Source organism: Tachypleus tridentatus, chromosome 13, assembly GCF_004210375.1.
Source record: "Tachypleus tridentatus isolate NWPU-2018 chromosome 13, ASM421037v1, whole genome shotgun sequence".
NCBI classification, from domain to species: Eukaryota; Metazoa; Arthropoda; class Merostomata; order Xiphosura; family Limulidae; genus Tachypleus; species Tachypleus tridentatus.
The window spans coordinates 105,803,190-105,816,440 of record NC_134837.1 but is presented as its reverse complement, the minus strand read 5'-3'; the positions used below and the strand labels follow the sequence as shown (position 1 = coordinate 105,816,440).

Below are 13,251 nucleotides of genomic sequence, written 5' to 3'. Positions count from 1 at the left end.
ATCTAATAGCTATTCTTTACAAACCTTAAAACTATGATCTAATAGCTATCCTTTACAAACCTTAAAACTATGATCTAATAGCTATTCTTTACAAACCTTAAAACTATGATCTAATAGCTATTCTCTACAAACCTTAAAACTATGATCTAATAGCTATTCTTACAAACCTTAAAACTATGATCTAATAGCTATTCTTTACAAACCTTAAAACTATGATCTAATAGCTATTCTTTACAAACCTTAAAACTATGATCTAATAGCTATTCTTTACAAACCTTAAAACTATGATCTAATAGCTATTCTTACAAACCTTAAAACTATGATCTAATAGCTATCCTCTACAAACCTTAAAACTATGATCTAATAGCTATTCTTTACAAACCTTAAAACTATGATCTAATAGCTATTCTTACAAACCTTAAAACTATGATCTAATAGCTATCTTTACAAACCTTAAAACTATGATCTAATAGCTATTACAAACCTTAAAACTATGATCTAATAGCTATTCTTACAAACCTTAAAACTATGATCTAATAGCTATTCTTTACAAACCTTAAAACTATGATCTAATAGCTATTCTTTACAAACCTTAAAACTATGATCTAATAGCTATTCTTTACAAACCTTAAAACTATGATCTAATAGCTATTCTTTACAAACCTTAAAACTATGATCTAATAGCTATTCTTTACAAACCTTAAAACTATGATCTAATAGCTATTCTTTACAAACCTTAAAACTATGATCTAATAGCTATCCTTACAAACCTTAAAACTATGATCTAATAGCTATTCTCTACAAACCTTAAAACTATGATCTAATAGCTATTCTTTACAAACCTTAAAACTATGATCTAATAGCTATTCTTTACAAACCTTAAAACTATGATCTAATAGCTATTCTTTACAAACCTTAAAACTATGATCTAATAGCTATTCTACAAACCTTAAAACTATGATCTAATAGCTATTCTTTACAAACCTTAAAACTATGATCTAATAGCTATTCTTTACAAACCTTAAAACTATGATCTAATAGCTATTCTTTACAAACCTTAACACTATAATCTAATAGCTATTCTTTACAAACCTTAAAACTATGATCTAATAGACATTCTCTACAAACCTTAAAACTATGATCTAATAGCTATTCTGTACAAACCTTAAAACTATGATCTAATAGCTATCCTCTACAAACCTTAAAACTATGATCTAATAGCTATTCTTTACAAACCTTAAAACTATGATCTAATAGCTATTCTTTACAAACCTTAAAACTATGATCTAATAGCTATTCTTTACAAACCTTAAAACTACGATCTAATAGCTATTCTTACAAACCTTAAAACTATGATCTAATAACTATTTCCTACAAACCTTAAAACAATGATCTAATAGCTATTCTTCACAAACCTTAAAACTATGATCTAATAGCTATCCTCTACAAACCTTAAAACTATGATCTAATAGCTATTCTTTACAAACCTTAAAACTATGATCTAATAGCTATTCTTTACAAACCTTAAAACTATGATCTAATAGCTATCCTTTACAAACCTTAAAACTATGATCTAATAGCTATTCTTTACAAACCTTAAAACTATGATCTAATAGCTATCCTCTACAAACCTTAAAACTATGATCTAATAGCTATCCTCTACAAACCTTAAAACTATGATCTAATAGCTATTCTTACAAACCTTAAAACTATGATCTAATAGCTATTCTTTACAAACCTTAAAACTATGATCTAATAGCTATTCTTTACAAACCTTAAAACTATGATCTAATAGCTATTCTTACAAACCTTAAAACTATGATCTAATAGCTATCCTTACAAACCTTAAAACTATGATCTAATAGCTATTCTTACAAACCTTAAAACTATGATCTAATAGCTATTCTTTACAAACCTTAAAACTATGATCTAATAGCTATTCTTTACAAACCTTAAAACTATGATCTAATAGCTATTCTTTACAAACCTTAAAACTATGATCTAATAGCTATTCTTACAAACCTTAAAACTATGATCTAATAGCTATTCTTTACAAACCTTAAAACTATGATCTAATAGCTATTCTTTACAAACCTTAAAACTATGATCTAATAGCTATTCTTTACAAACCTTAAAACTATGATCTAATAGCTATTCTTTACAAACCTTAAAACTATGATCTAATAGCTATTCTTTACAAACCTTAAAACTATGATCTAATAGCTATTCTTACAAACCTTAAAACTATGATCTAATAGCTATTCTTTACAAACCTTAAAACTATGATCTAATAGCTATTCTTTACAAACCTTAAAACTATGATCTAATAGCTATTCTTTACAAACCTTAAAACTATGATCTAATAGCTATTCTTTACAAACCTTAAAACTATGATCTAATAGCTATTCTTACAAACCTTAAAACTATGATCTAATAGCTATTCTTTACAAACCTTAAAACTATGATCTAATAGCTATTCTTTACAAACCTTAAAACTATGATCTAATAGCTATTCTTTACAAACCTTAAAACTATGATCTAATAGCTATTCTTACAAACCTTAAAACTATGATCTAATAGCTATTCTTTACAAACCTTAAAACTATGATCTAATAGCTATTCTTTACAAACCTTAAAACTATGATCTAATAGCTATTCTTTACAAACCTTAAAACTATGATCTAATAGCTATTCTTTACAAACCTTAAAACTATGATCTAATAGCTATTCTTTACAAACCTTAAAACTATGATCTAATAGCTATTCTTTACAAACCTTAAAACTATGATCTAATAGCTATTCTTTACAAACCTTAAAACTATGATCTAATGGCTATCCTTTACAAACCTTAAAACTATGATCTAATAGCTATTCTTAAAACTACAAACCTTAAAACTATGATCTAATAGCTATTCTTACAAACCTTAAAACTATGATCTAATAGCTATTCTTTACAAACCTTAAAACTATGATCTAATAGCTATTCTTTACAAACCTTAAAACTATGATCTAATAGCTATTCTTTACAAACCTTAAAACTATGATCTAATAGCTATTCTTTACAAACCTTAAAACTATGATCTAATAGCTATTCTTACAAACCTTAAAACTATGATCTAATAGCTATTCTTTACAAACCTTAAAACTATGATCTAATAGCTATTCTTTACAAACCTTAAAACTATGATCTAATAGCTATCCTCTACAAACCTTAAAACTATGATCTAATAGCTATTCTTTACAAACCTTAAAACTATGATCTAATAGCTATTCTTTACAAACCTTAAAACTATGATCTAATAGCTATCCTTTACAAACCTTAAAACTATGATCTAATAGCTATTCTTTACAAACCTTAAAACTATGATCTAATAGCTATCCTCAAACCTTAAAACTATGATCTAATAGCTATTCTTACAAACCTTAAAACTATGATCTAATAGCTATTCTTTACAAACCTTAAAACTATGATCTAATAGCTATGATCTAATAGCTTTACAAACCTTAAAACTATGATCTAATAGCTATTCTTTACAAACCTTAAAACTATGATCTAATAGCTATTCTTTACAAACCTTAAAACTATGATCTAATAGCTATTCTTACAAACCTTAAAACTATGATCTAATAGCTATTCTCTACAAACCTTAAAACTATGATCTAATAGCTATTCTTTACAAACCTTAAAACTATGATCTAATAGCTATTCTTTACAAACCTTAAAACTATGATCTAATAGCTATTCTTTACAAACCTTAAAACTATGATCTAATAGCTATTCTTACAAACCTTAAAACTATGATCTAATAGCTATTCTTTACAAACCTTAAAACTATGATCTAATAGCTATTCTTTACAAACCTTAAAACTATGATCTAATAGCTATTCTTTACAAACCTTAAAACTATGATCTAATAGCTATCCTTTACAAACCTTAAAACTATGATCTAATAGCTATCCTCTACAAACCTTAAAACTATGATCTAATAGCTATCCTCTACAAACCTTAAAACTATGATCTAATAGCTATTCTCTACAAACCTTAAAACTATGATCTAATAGCTATTCTTTACAAACCTTAAAACTATGATCTAATAGCTATTCTTACAAACCTTAAAACTATGATCTAATAGCTATTCTTTACAAACCTTAAAACTATGATCTAATAGCTATTCTTACAAACCTTAAAACTATGATCTAATAGCTATTCTTTACAAACCTTAAAACTATGATCTAATAGCTATTCTTTACAAACCTTAAAACTATGATCTAATAGCTATTCTTTACAAACCTTAAAACTATGATCTAATAGCTATTCTTACAAACCTTAAAACTATGATCTAATAGCTATTCTTTACAAACCTTAAAACTATGATCTAATAGCTATTCTTACAAACCTTAAAACTATGATCTAATAGCTATTCTTACAAACCTTAAAACTATGATCTAATAGCTATTCTTTACAAACCTTAAAACTATGATCTAATAGCTATTCTTACAAACCTTAAAACTATGATCTAATAGCTATTCTTACAAACCTTAAAACTATGATCTAATAGCTATTCTTACAAACCTTAAAACTATGATCTAATAGCTATTCTTTACAAACCTTAAAACTATGATCTAATAGCTATTCTTTACAAACCTTAAAACTATGATCTAATAGCTATTCTTACAAACCTTAAAACTATGATCTAATAGCTATTCTTACAAACCTTAAAACTATGATCTAATAGCTATTCTTTACAAACCTTAAAACTATGATCTAATAGCTATTCTCTACAAACCTTAAAACTATGATCTAATAGCTATTCTTTACAAACCTTAAAACTATGATCTAATAGCTATTCTTTACAAACCTTAAAACTATGATCTAATAGCTATTCTTTACAAACCTTAAAACTATGATCTAATAGCTATTCTTTACAAACCTTAAAACTATGATCTAATAGCTATCCTCTACAAACCTTAAAACTATGATCTAATAGCTATTCTTTACAAACCTTAAAACTATGATCTAATAGCTATTCTTACAAACCTTAAAACTATGATCTAATAGCTATTCTTTACAAACCTTAAAACTATGATCTAATAGCTATTCTTACAAACCTTAAAACTATGATCTAATAGCTATTCTCTACAAACCTTAAAACTATGATCTAATAGCTATCCTTACAAACCATAAAACTATGATCTAATAGCTATTCTTTACAAACCTTAAAACTATGATCTAATAGCTATTCTTTACAAACCTTAAAACTATGATCTAATAGCTATTCTTTACAAACCTTAAAACTATGATCTAATAGCTATTCTTACAAACCTTAAAACTATGATCTAATAGCTATTCTTACAAACCTTAAAACTATGATCTAATAGCTATTCTTACAAACCTTAAAACTATGATCTAATAGCTATTCTTACAAACCTTAAAACTATGATCTAATAGCTATTCTTTACAAACCTTAAAACTATGATCTAATAGCTATTCTTTACAAACCTTAAAACTATGATCTAATAGCTATTCTTACAAACCTTAAAACTATGATCTAATAGCTATCCTTACAAACCTTAAAACTATGATCTAATAGCTATTCTTTACAAACCTTAAAACTATGATCTAATAGCTATTCTTACAAACCTTAAAACTATGATCTAATAGCTATTCTCTACAAACCTTAAAACTATGATCTAATAGCTATTCTTTACAAACCTTAAAACTATGATCTAATAGCTATCCTCTACAAACCTTAAAACTATGATCTAATAGCTATCCTCTACAAACCTTAAAACTATGATCTAATAGCTATTCTTTACAAACCTTAAAACTATGATCTAATAGCTATTCTTTACAAACCTTAAAACTATGATCTAATAGCTATTCTTACAAACCTTAAAACTATGATCTAATAGCTATTCTTACAAACCTTAAAACTATGATCTAATAGCTATTCTTACAAACCTTAAAACTATGATCTAATAGCTATTCTTACAAACCTTAAAACTATGATCTAATAGCTATCCTCTACAAACCTTAAAACTATGATCTAATAGCTATCCTTACAAACCTTAAAACTATGATCTAATAGCTATTCTTACAAACCTTAAAACTATGATCTAATAGCTATTCTTTACAAACCTTAAAACTATGATCTAATAGCTATTCTTTACAAACCTTAAAACTATGATCTAATAGCTATTCTTTACAAACCTTAAAACTATGATCTAATAGCTATCCTGTACAAACCTTAAAACTATGATCTAAAAGCTATTCTTTACAAACCTTAACACTATAATCTAATAGCTATTCTTTACAAACCTTAAAACTATGATCTAATAGCTATTCTTTACAAACCTTAAAACTATGATCTAATAGCTATTCTTACAAACCTTAAAACTATGATCTAATAGCTATTCTTACAAACCTTAAAACTATGATCTAATAGCTATTCTCTACAAACCTTAAAACTATGATCTAATAGCTATTCTTTACAAACCTTAAAACTATGATCTAATAGCTATTCCTTACAAACCTTAAAACTATGATCTAATAGCTATTCTTTACAAACCTTAAAACTATGATCTAATAGCTATTCTTTACAAACCTTAAAACTATGATCTAATAGCTATTCTTTACAAACCTTAAAACTATGATCTAATAGCTATTCTTACAAACCTTAAAACTATGATCTAATAGCTATTCTTTACAAACCTTAAAACTATGATCTAATAGCTATTCTTTACAAACCTTAAAACTATGATCTAATAGCTATTCTTTACAAACCTTAAAACTATGATCTAATAGCTATCCTTTACAAACCTTAAAACTATGATCTAATAGCTATTCTTACAAACCTTAAAACTATGATCTAATAGCTATTCTTTACAAACCTTAAAACTATGATCTAATAGCTATTCTTACAAACCTTAAAACTATGATCTAATAGCTATTCTTTACAAACCTTAAAACTATGATCTAATAGCTATTCTTTACAAACCTTAAAACTATGATCTAATAGCTATTCTTACAAACCTTAAAACTATGATCTAATAGCTATTCTTTACAAACCTTAAAACTATGATCTAATAGCTATTCTTTACAAACCTTAAAACTATGATCTAATAGCTATTCTTACAAACCTTAAAACTATGATCTAATAGCTATTCTTTACAAACCTTAAAACTATGATCTAATAGCTATTCTTACAAACCTTAAAACTATGATCTAATAGCTATTCTTTACAAACCTTAAAACTATGATCTAATAGCTATTCTTTACAAACCTTAAAACTATGATCTAATAGCTATTCTTTACAAACCTTAAAACTATGATCTAATAGCTATTCTTACAAACCTTAAAACTATGATCTAATAGCTATTCTACAAACCTTAAAACTATGATCTAATAGCTATTCTTACAAACCTTAAAACTATGATCTAATAGCTATTCTTACAAACCTTAAAACTATGATCTAATAGCTATTCTTTACAAACCTTAAAACTATGATCTAATAGCTATTCTTACAAACCTTAAAACTATGATCTAATAGCTATTCTCTACAAACCTTAAAACTATGATCTAATAGCTATTCTCTACAAACCTTAAAACTATGACAAACCTTAAAACTATGATCTAATAGCTATCCTTACAAACCTTAAAACTATGATCTAATAGCTATTCTTTACAAACCTTAAAACTATGATCTAATAGCTATTCTTTACAAACCTTAAAACTATGATCTAATAGCTATTCTTTACAAACCTTAAAACTATGATCTAATAGCTATTCTTTACAAACCTTAAAACTATGATCTAATAGCTATTCTTTTACAAACCTTAAAACTATGATCTAATAGCTATTCTTACAAACCTTAAAACTATGATCTAATAGCTATTCCTTACAAACCTTAAAACTATGATCTAATAGATCTAATAGCTATCTTTACAAACCTTAAAACTATGATCTAATAGCTATTCTTCTACAAACCTTAAAACTATGATCTAATAGCTATTCTTACAAACCTTAAAACTATGATCTAATAGCTATTCTTTACAAACCTTAAAACTATGATCTAATAGCTATTCTTTACAAACCTTAAAACTATGATCTAATAGCTATCCTCTACAAACCTTAAAACTATGATCTAATAGCTATCCTTTACAAACCTTAAAACTATGATCTAATAGCTATTCTTACAAACCTTAAAACTATGATCTAATAGCTATTCTTTACAAACCTTAAAACTATGATCTAATAGCTATTCTTACAAACCTTAAAACTATGATCTAATAGCTATTCTTTACAAACCTTAAAACTATGATCTAATAGCTATTCTTTACAAACCTTAAAACTATGATCTAATAGCTATTCTTTACAAACCTTAAAACTATGATCTAATAGCTATTCTTTACAAACCTTAAAACTATGATCTAATAGCTATTCTTACAAACTAAAACTATGATCTAATAGCTATTCTTTACAAACCTTAAAACTATGATCTAATAGCTATTCTTTACAAACCTTAAAACTATGATCTAATAGCTATTCTTTACAAACCTTAAAACTATGATCTAATAGCTATTCTTTACAAACCTTAAAACTATGATCTAATAGCTATTCTTACAAACCTTAAAACTATGATCTAATAGCTATCCTTACAAACCTTAAAACTATGATCTAATAGCTATTCTTACAAACCTTAAAACTATGATCTAATAGCTATTCTTTACAAACCTTAAAACTATGATCTAATAGCTATTCTTACAAACCTTAAAACTATGATCTAATAGCTATTCTTTACAAACCTTAAAACTATGATCTAATAGCTATTCTTTACAAACCTTAAAACTATGATCTAATAGCTATTCTTTACAAACCTTAAAACTATGATCTAATAGCTATTCTTTACAAACCTTAAAACTATGATCTAATAGCTATCCTCTACAAACCTTAAAACTATGATCTAATAGCTATTCTTACAAACCTTAAAACTATGATCTAATAGCTATTCTTACAAACCTTAAAACTATGATCTAATAGCTATTCTTTACAAACCTTAAAACTATGATCTAATAGCTATTCTTTACAAACCTTAAAACTATGATCTAATAGCTATTCTTTACAAACCTTAAAACTATGATCTAATAGCTATCTTACAAACCTTAAAACTATGATCTAATAGCTATTCTTTACAAACCTTAAAACTATGATCTAATAGCTATTCTCTACAAACCTTAAAACTATGATCTAATAGCTATTCTTTACAAACCTTAAAACTATGATCTAATAGCTATTCTTTACAAACCTTAAAACTATGATCTAATAGCTATTCTTACAAACCTTAAAACTATGATCTAATAGCTATTCTTACAAACCTTAAAACTATGATCTAATAGCTATTCTTTACAAACCTTAAAACTATGATCTAATAGCTATTCTCTACAAACCTTAAAACTATGATCTAATAGCTATTCTTTACAAACCTTAAAACTATGATCTAATAGCTATTCTTTACAAACCTTAAAACTATGATCTAATAGCTATTCTTACAAACCTTAAAACTATGATCTAATAGCTATTCTTTACAAACCTTAAAACTATGATCTAATAGCTATTCTTTACAAACCTTAAAACTATGATCTAATAGCTATTCTCTACAAACCTTAAAACTATGATCTAATAGCTATCCTCTACAAACCTTAAAACTATGATCTAATAGCTATTCTTTACAAACCTTAAAACTATGATCTAATAGCTATTCTTTACAAACCTTAAAACTATGATCTAATAGCTATTCTTTACAAACCTTAAAACTATGATCTAATAGCTATTCTTTACAAACCTTAAAACTATGATCTAATAGCTATTCTTACAAACCTTAAAACTATGATCTAATAGCTATTCTTACAAACCTTAAAACTATGATCTAATAGCTATCCTTTACAAACCTTAAAACTATGATCTAATAGCTATTCTTTACAAACCTTAAAACTATGATCTAATAGCTATTCTTTACAAACCTTAAAACTATGATCTAATAGCTATTCTTTACAAACCTTAAAACTATGATCTAATAGCTATTCTTTACAAACCTTAAAACTATGATCTAATAGCTATTCTTACAAACCTACAAACCTTAAAACTATGATCTAATAGCTATTCTTACAAACCTTAAAACTATGATCTAATAGCTATCCTCTACAAACCTTAAAACTATGATCTAATAGCTATTCTTACAAACCTTAAAACTATGATCTAATAGCTATTCTTAAAACTATGACTACAAACCTTAAAACTATGATCTAATAGCTATTAAAACTATGATCTTAGCTACAAACCTTAAAACTATGATCTAATAGCTATTCTTTACAAACCTTAAAACTATGATCTAATAGCTATTCTTTACAAACCTTAAAACTATGATCTAATAGCTATTCTTTACAAACCTTAAAACTATGATCTAATAGCTATTCTTTACAAACCTTAAAACTATGATCTAATAGCTATTCTTTACAAACCTTAAAACTATGATCTAATAGCTATTCTTACAAACCTTAAAACTATGATCTAATAGCTATTCTTACAAACCTTAAAACTATGATCTAATAGCTATTCTTACAAACCTTAAAACTATGATCTAATAGCTATTCTTTACAAACCTTAAAACTATGATCTAATAGCTATTCTTACAAACCTTAAAACTATGATCTAATAGCTATTCTCTACAAACCTTAAAACTATGATCTAATAGCTATTCTTTACAAACCTTAAAACTATGATCTAATAGCTATCCTCTACAAACCTTAAAACTATGATCTAATAGCTATTCTTACAAACCTTAAAACTATGATCTAATAGCTATTCTTACAAACCTTAAAACTATGATCTAATAGCTATTCTTTACAAACCTTAAAACTATGATCTAATAGCTATTCTTACAAACCTTAAAACTATGATCTAATAGCTATTCTTACAAACCTTAAAACTATGATCTAATAGCTATTCTTTACAAACCTTAAAACTATGATCTAATAGCTATTCTTTACAAACCTTAAAACTATGATCTAATAGCTATTCTTACAAACCTTAAAACTATGATCTAATAGCTATTCTTACAAACCTTAAAACTATGATCTAATAGCTATTCTTACAAACCTTAAAACTATGATCTAATAGCTATTCTTACAAACCTTAAAACTATGATCTAATAGCTATTCTTACAAACCTTAAAACTATGATCTAATAGCTATTCTTACAAACCTTAAAACTATGATCTAATAGCTATCCTATTCTTACAAACCTTAAAACTATGATCTAATAGCTATTCTTTACAAACCTTAAAACTATGATCTAATAGCTATTCTTTACAAACCTTAAAACTATGATCTAATAGCTATCTTTACAAACCTTAAAACTATGATCTAATAGCTATTCTTACAAACCTTAAAACTATGATCTAATAGCTATTCTCTACAAACCTTAAAACTATGATCTAATAGCTATCCTCTACAAACCTTAAAACTATGATCTAATAGCTATTCTTACAAACCTTAAAACTATGATCTAATAGCTATTCTTTACAAACCTTAAAACTATGATCTAATAGCTATTCTTACAAACCTTAAAACTATGATCTAATAGCTATTCTTACAAACCTTAAAACTATGATCTAATAGCTATTCTTTACAAACCTTAAAACTATGATCTAATAGCTATTCTTTACAAACCTTAAAACTATGATCTAATAGCTATTCTTTACAAACCTTAAAACTATGATCTAATAGCTATTCTTTACAAACCTTAAAACTATGATCTAATAGCTATTCTTTACAAACCTTAAAACTATGATCTAATAGCTATTCTTTACAAACCTTAAAACTATGATCTAATAGCTATTCTTACAAACCTTAAAACTATGATCTAATAGCTATTCTTACAAACCTTAAAACTATGATCTAATAGCTATTCTTACAAACCTTAAAACTATGATCTAATAGCTATTCTTACAAACCTTAAAACTATGATCTAATAGCTATTCTTTACAAACCTTAAAACTATGATCTAATAGCTATTCTTACAAACCTTAAAACTATGATCTAATAGCTATCCTCTACAAACCTTAAAACTATGATCTAATAGCTATTCTTTACAAACCTTAAAACTATGATCTAATAGCTATTCTTACAAACCTTAAAACTATGATCTAATAGCTATTCTTTACAAACCTTAAAACTATGATCTAATAGCTATTCTTTACAAACCTTAAAACTATGATCTAATAGCTATTCTTTACAAACCTTAAAACTATGATCTAATAGCTATTCTTTACAAACCTTAAAACTATGATCTAATAGCTATTCTTACAAACCTTAAAACTATGATCTAATAGCTATTCTTTACAAACCTTAAAACTATGATCTAATAGCTATCCTCTACAAACCTTAAAACTATGATCTAATAGCTATTCTTACAAACCTTAAAACTATGATCTAATAGCTATTCTTTACAAACCTTAAAACTATGATCTAATAGCTATTCTTTACAAACCTTAAAACTATGATCTAATAGCTATTCTTTACAAACCTTAAAACTATGATCTAATAGCTATTCTTACAAACCTTAAAACTATGATCTAATAGCTATTCTTTACAAACCTTAAAACTATGATCTAATAGCTATTCTTTACAAACCTTAAAACTATGATCTAATAGCTATTCTTTACAAACCTTAAAACTATGATCTAATAGCTATTCTTTACAAACCTTAAAACTATGATCTAATAGCTATTCTTACAAACCTAAAACTATGATCTAATAGCTATCCTCTACAAACCTTAAAACTATGATCTAATAGCTATTCTTTACAAACCTTAAAACTATGATCTAATAGCTATTCTTTACAAACCTTAAAACTATGATCTAATAGCTATTCTTACAAACCTTAAAACTATGATCTAATAGCTATTCTTACAAACCTTAAAACTATGATCTAATAGCTATTCTTACAAACCTTAAAACTATGATCTAATAGCTATTCTTACAAACCTTAAAACTATGATCTAATAGCTATTCTTACAAACCTTAAAACTATGATCTAATAGCTATTCTTTACAAACCTTAAAACTATGATCTAATAGCTATTCTTACAAACCTTAAAACTATGATCTAATAGCTATTCTTACAAACCTTAAAACTATGATCTAATAGCTATTCTCTACAAACCTTAAAACTATGATCTAATAGCTATTCTTT

At 25.9% G+C, this 13,251-nt stretch overlaps 1 protein-coding gene across 6 annotated transcripts in view; it reads right to left on the bottom strand.

Moving 5' to 3' along the window:
* Positions 1-13,251, bottom strand: part of LOC143237598 (cadherin-like and PC-esterase domain-containing protein 1) — a 275,925-nt gene that overhangs the window by 135,866 nt on the left and 126,808 nt on the right. The window lies entirely within an intron of this gene.